Source organism: Triticum aestivum, chromosome 7B (assembly GCF_018294505.1).
Source record: "Triticum aestivum cultivar Chinese Spring chromosome 7B, IWGSC CS RefSeq v2.1, whole genome shotgun sequence".
Taxonomy (NCBI): Eukaryota; Viridiplantae; Streptophyta; class Magnoliopsida; order Poales; family Poaceae; genus Triticum; species Triticum aestivum.
In genome coordinates this window covers 126,134,463-126,141,096 of record NC_057813.1, presented here as the reverse complement: position 1 = coordinate 126,141,096, position 6,634 = coordinate 126,134,463, and the positions used below count along the sequence as shown (strand labels likewise).

The following is a 6,634-nucleotide window of genomic DNA, read 5'->3' as shown; positions in this document are numbered from 1 at the left end:
GTGGCTCTTCCGACTTGATCTCCAAGTCTCCTGGGTGTCTTCTGGTCCAAAAAATCATCGTGAAGGTTTTATTCCGTTTGGTATTCCTTTTCCACGAAGCTCAAAACAAGGAAAAACAGAAACTGGCACCGGGCTCTAGGTTAATAGGTTAGTCCCAAAAATAATATAAAATAGCATATTAATGCATATAAAACATCCAAAACAGATAATATACTAACATGGAACAATCAAAAATTATAGATACGTTGGAGACGTATCAACTACCAGCAGGGACCTGTATGGACCATCAATGTCGGTACTAAATCCGGCATATCTCGAGGTAGGGGTTCTTAGCTAGGCGTCTTGGAGCGATGGTAACGTGGACACGAGATTTTACCTAGGTTCGGGCTCTCTCGAAGAGATAATACCATACGTCCTGCTTTTGATTGTATTCATACGGGGGATAATACAGAGTACATGTATCTACCATGAGATTGTTATGTATGATTCTAAGATCATCTATTGACTAGTCTGGCTTCGGTTTATGTAATGCACCGGAGGCCTAGGATTTACAAGAGTCCTTGTCTTGTGTGCCAAGTCTTGCGGAGTCTTCCTTATATGCGTCATGAGCCGCCATGGGGGGTCCTCGGCCCGATCCACCTGGCTGGGAGATGACGTGATGAGTACCCCCTAGTTCAGGACACCATCAATATGGTGACCCGTTGTCGCCCATTCTATTCAACGTAGTTTCCAATGCATTGGCAGGAATGCTTGATCGCGTCAAGAAGCGGGTCATATTCAGGGGGTTGCGTCCATGGTGGTGCTTGAAAGATTCTCGCATCTACATTATGCAAATGATACACTAATCCTCATTCGAAACTCTCTAACTGAGATTATTTATCTTAAGTTCCTCCTTATGTGCTTTTAGGTCATGCTAGGACTTCAAATACATTAGAAGAGTGTGATTATTATCACTAAGGTGACCTTGAATCACTACTTAGGGATACACAAATGATGAACTACAAGATAGGCTCATACCTAGGTATGCCCATCTCTAACTGTTCCTTGAGGCAAAGCCGATCAAACCGCTTGTGTCACAACTACAACCACAAAGCCGTCCCAAGCGTTACAGATAACTCATAACAAAGTGCTCATGGAGGGTGTGTTTTCAAACATCCGGTCTTGTGTATAAAATTGCCGTGCTTCCGAAGTTCTGGAGACCGTTAGGACAATAGCAGATCGTCCTAGACTAGACCGGCTTATAAATAACATGCCCTCCGGAGATGCCATGTCTTACGGGCCATCTCATGGCAGGCCAACAACGGCTAGGGGAGCCACCGTGTGTCTAGGTGGGCTACAACTAGGTGGTCCATGGGCGACCCTGAGGATCATTGTGGTCTTCTCCACCTTTTCTCATAGGCGTTGTGTCGCTATGTTCGGTCATTCATGAACTTGTATCGAACCTTTTTCGTTACCGTTTTGAATTGTACTTATAATCTGTTAAGGGCCTCCAGTTTAAGGCCGAGCAAGCAGCTCCGTTCTACAAAGAATGTCTCATCTAATAGACAATGTTGCACTTAGGGTGTGTCATCAGTCACAACGTGTTCACTACCTTAGGCTCTTACACTTTTCAATTAGTCTAGGTTGTGCAAACTTGGTTTTGTGTTGTTTGTTTATTCACCAACGGTTAGTTAGGAACGCTGACATGTAAAATGAGGTGTTAGAGATGACAATTTATTTGTGATGTAGAGATGTCGACTTTAATGATCTTTGATGCAACTTTAGGTTTTATGTGGTTTACCTTTCCTTATGATGTCTATTTGTTTTTCTTCTTGAAAAGGAGGTTGAAACACTCGGCCTCTGCATCGTGTGATGCCCACAACCATATGATATCTATTTGTTAGTGGTGTTTGTTTTGGTGTCTTTAAACATGTTATAAGTTACTTTCTCCCTCCCATAATAGAAGAGCATTTTTGACACATTTTTCACACTTGAGTAAAAAATTAAGTCACACAATCTGCTAGTACTCCCTATATTTCCTCTTTCCCTACTAATAAAGCAGATATTACTTCTGGTTGTACGTCGTCCGTATTGTTTGCAGAAAAGCTCCTTCAGTTTTTAGAACTCAACCCACAGTCCTCTTTTAAGTGGCTAAACTGAGAAAACGTTTCGTTTTCTCAAAAGAGACCCTCCATTTTAGAGTATTCAACCCGCAATCTTTGCTAATTTGAGCGGGTCAACTCATCAGGGTCTCCTCCCGATCGATCCAGATCGAGGCGGTCAACGAGCGTGCGGGGCGGCAGGCGGATCTCCCGCTCGATCCAATCGAGTGAGGTCTGCACAGGGTGGCGGCTGACTGGCAGGCCGTGCGGAACTTCGGCGGCGGCCGGATCCAAGCGAGCGGCGGCGGGACTTACAAGGCGTTGGGGTTCTCCGGGGCGGCACCACGGTTGCTCCGGCGTGCTCCTGGAAGAAAAGGAGGGAGGACGAGGGAGAGGGAGAGAGAAAACTGGGAGGAAGGAGAGAAACGAGGGGGAGGCACGGCAGGAGGATGTGCTGCTGGTTTCTCCGGTGAAGAGGAGATAGGGCGCAGACGTTCGCGGGAGTGGGCGGCGTTTGGCGACGGAGGCGCTGGTCGGGGAGCCCATGGTGCGGGCTCCCAGGGGGAGATGGACGGGGACGAGGGTGGTCTGGTGCGCTGCCGGTGCGGGGAGGGCAGGGGAGAGGGACGGCTGCTCTGTATGTTGTGCGCTGCTGGTGTGCTCTTGTTAGTTGCATATTATACAACTGCTCTCTTGTTTGTTGATTGATTCTGATGCTGCTACTACTTTGATGCAGCTGCTGCTAATCTCATGTGGAGGACACGCAGGGGCAGACGGGGAGCGAGCGGAGGATTTATCTGGGACCTGAATTTGGCAGGAAAAAGTTGGTCTGTTTGCTGCTGACTGGCTTAGTGTGATGCTATACTGCGTTATGGAGAGGTACAAAGGTTACGTACGTACATGACCATGAACGTTTATCTATTGGATTTTTGGGTAAAATATTGATTCCTCGACCCCTTCCTATGATTCATGAGTGGCAATTGATCCTGGGCTATGGAACTACAATGTCTACTCGGTAAGTTCCCTTACCACTGTATCTTTTTATTGCCAACAAGAATTCTTTTCACAAGCAAAGCCAGCATTCGAGTGTGTGCAGAGATGTCTCAAAAGGAAAATAGCTCAGTCCCGAGCTATACATTTGATGGAGTCGTCTAAATATTTTGGACTTATAAAATTACAGTGTAGAATTGGCTTTCATCTTGTTAATTCAAATTTACTTACTTTTTAAACTCTATAATAAATCTAAACAACATATGTTGAACAATGTTTTCCAAGAATTTTATTTACATTTGATTATATCACTTTGATGTGAGATGGGTTGTAAATACTCGTCACTAAATAATATCAACACCGGCTCCCTATCTCACACTTTCTTCTGTTGCAACGCACAACCGGTTCCCCATCCCGCGTTTTCTCCCGTTGCAACACACATACTCAATGTTATATTGCTGTAGTGTATTCTGATGCCTCAAGTTTTGCTGTTTCTTAAACCTACAAGGAACCATTAGCATTTTCCACTGACACTGCAAGCTTGGCAGACTTCGCTGTACATGCAAGGCAACTACATTTTCTCTCAATACCTTAGTCTGATTTTCTCTCTGCGTTCCTGGGTCTGCTGCTTGCATTTTTTGTGAAACTAAGATAGTGAAGGCTGGTGAAGGAAAAACACTAGATTTCAACTGTTCTGTATTGACGGTTTCTGGAAAAAATGACTAAATATTTCTGTACAATAATTTGACAAATTTTAGTGCATGTGCTGCATGTTGTAAGTTCTGCCATGATGTCGGCTTACCATGTCATAAAGTTCATACCTGACTGATAATGTGTGCCATGATTCTCACTAATAATGTCAGAAAGATTCCAGGCAGAAAAATGTAAGTCTCTATAGTCAACCCCCACAAAGAAAATGGAACCACTTATTCAGCACTGATTAAATCTAAGGATTTATACATGCTTTTTTAGTTGATAATCTTTAGTGTAAACTCTTTCTTTTTTCTTGATTTCCAGATTTATGCACTCTTCCAATGGTATAATAAGAAAAGAAAAGTCCATTTATTGGCTTATTATGATCATAACTGGAAGTATATTCGCCACTGACAGTGGTCTTATAGAGTTGGAATGTTACGCTTCACTGTAATTGCTTTACTGAATCTACAGACTAAGAAAATTTCTATTTCTTGTGGCAGGCAAGTGGGTGAGCTCTCACATCCCTCTCCGTCTCCTTTGATTTGTTGCAGATTTCTTCGAAGAACACGAGCTCTGTATGCTGATTGCTCCCATGTACTATTTACTTCTAATTTCTTCTGTATCGTGTATATGCCAATTGTTTTCCTGTACCCTGTGCACAGGGATTGTGCTCTAGCACCAATATATATTTTGGATTAATAACAAAACAATAACCAATGTCAAAATCCTTATTTTAGTCAGGACAATTAGCTATTGAAAAAGCCAAAATTAGCTGCATTCAGTATTTGACAAGGTAATGCCATCATTCAGTATTTGGAGCAGATGCTACAGTTATAATGAAGGATTCTTGTACTTGTGGCCTATATACACAAACAATTTTTGATACCTGATACTGCAGCTACAGTATGAAGTCTCAAAAGAAAATGAAACATAATATTAAGTTGTTCTCCAGCAATGCACAGGGAAACTGGGAAGCACATAGATGTAGCTGGCAGTAACTCAAAACTGCAGATGATCGCACTGGTAGAAAGGACTTAAATTAACAGTTCAAGCACATATCTTGGTTTCTCCCTGTAGTCTGAAGGAAAGCTCCCACACACAATGAAATGGCACAAGGAGGAAGCCAATAATTAACCTTTTTGTGGGAAAATAATTAATTAACCTTTCCTAAATAGAAAAGCAAACTGTTCTCAGGGTCCAGTCGAATTTCTGAGATGCAACATGGAAGACGCCACATCCTCACAGATCTTCGTCTCAACAACATGTATATAACCTCCTTCAGAAACTTGAACATTGATCTACAGAAAACCCATTTATTCTTTGATCATTTGTTTAGCTGATCTTTTGCATTTTGCAAATACATACAACTCACGCTAAATTTGAAAATGTCGTTTTCTTCTCCCGTTGCAACGCACGAGCATGTTTGCTACATATACTACAACTTAAATAAATTATGTTCTTTTAAGCATGACTGCTATATTTTGAATCATTAGGATATGAACTGATCCGAAATGCATAGTGCATCTTTTTGGTTCTGTAATTTTGGGTGTTAGGTGCCATAAGTAGTGCCCCTGTTAGTTTGCGAGGTTCAGTTAAAAAACTTTCAAGAAGGGATGATGCAATCTTGTACTTAATTCAGAAGCTCTCCCATTTCACTGTTAAGATCATCACTCTTTCCTATATATATGCAGCTACACATATGATTGCATTTATCCTCTTATTCAAGACAAGCATGCAACAAGACACTTAATTATAAACGGAGCAAATACCACACATGCTTTAGTATTTAGGACAGGCTACAATATTTCAGAGATGGGATGCATGTGAGTTGTTGATTTACAGAAAATGGTTGGATTTGTGAGTTCAGTCATTTCTGTTTTAGGTTCTGATGCTTGATACTGAACTACGAAAATGGAAGATTGTGCTTCATAGATTTGACAGTGAATTCTATCAAAATTAATTAGTTTTCCTTTGGAGCCCGTACTGGAATGTAAATCTATGTGAAACTTAGAGTGCCTGTACTTTGTATATATATCATTTAGCTCTTTGAATAATGTGCATACACCATGATCTATCCTAACATGTTGTTTTATGTCAACCAGGGAGTTGTGAGGTGACACTTTGGTAAATCTTGCTACCATTCTGTCCCTCAACTCTTTCTAGGGGAGTTCCGAAAGAAATGCATATTTTCTTTAATCGGAATAGGCATTCATATCTGCTTTGGGTGTTTGCAGGGCAAGCAATTATAGTAAGTGTTTCTGCCGCGCGGTGTTTGCTGGGTGAGCGATCATAGCCAGTGTCTCTGCCGCGGTTTGTTTGATGGGCGAGCGACAACGCCAGAGGAAGAAACGACGACCATATTGTGGTGATGACCACCTTGCAATAAAGCGATTTATGTTAATTGTGTTTAGCACATTCTAATTTTGTTTGTCATGGGACGGATGTTGTTAATCTCAGTCTTTAACATGCCTAAATGTCATATTATGCCCCCCCTTCTGTCCTTTTGTTGTTTGCTTTGCCACTTTTGCGACAGTGCTATCACATGCATCCAGATTGCACATAATTTGGTAGAAACTCGGATCTTTCTACTGAACTAATAGAGATAGGTAAATCCATATTATTTTTTCAGAAGGAAGGGAAAGCTCATAGGAGGACAAAGAAAATCACATGATCGGTTATTCTTCTACATGTAAATAATTCGCAAAATTCAGGTCATTTGGACCACGGTTGGGTATGGCTGGTTATGTGACATCACTTCTTCAATTATCAGTTTCATACTATTCGGAATGTTTACACAATACATTGTGCTACATGGCCTAAAAATAATATAAAAAACAACCGTGGCAACACACGGGCAAATTTACTCA

At 41.6% G+C, this 6,634-nt stretch overlaps 1 long non-coding RNA gene across 1 annotated transcript; it reads left to right on the top strand.

Moving 5' to 3' along the window:
* The first annotated feature begins 2,178 nt into the window (after window positions 1–2,178).
* On the top strand, window positions 2,179–6,255 carry LOC123161109 (uncharacterized). Its single transcript, XR_006480545.1, has 2 exons — window positions 2,179–2,736; window positions 2,818–6,255. It is a non-coding gene; the product is annotated as an uncharacterized lncRNA (long non-coding RNA).
* The last annotated feature ends 379 nt before the right edge of the window (window positions 6,256–6,634 follow it).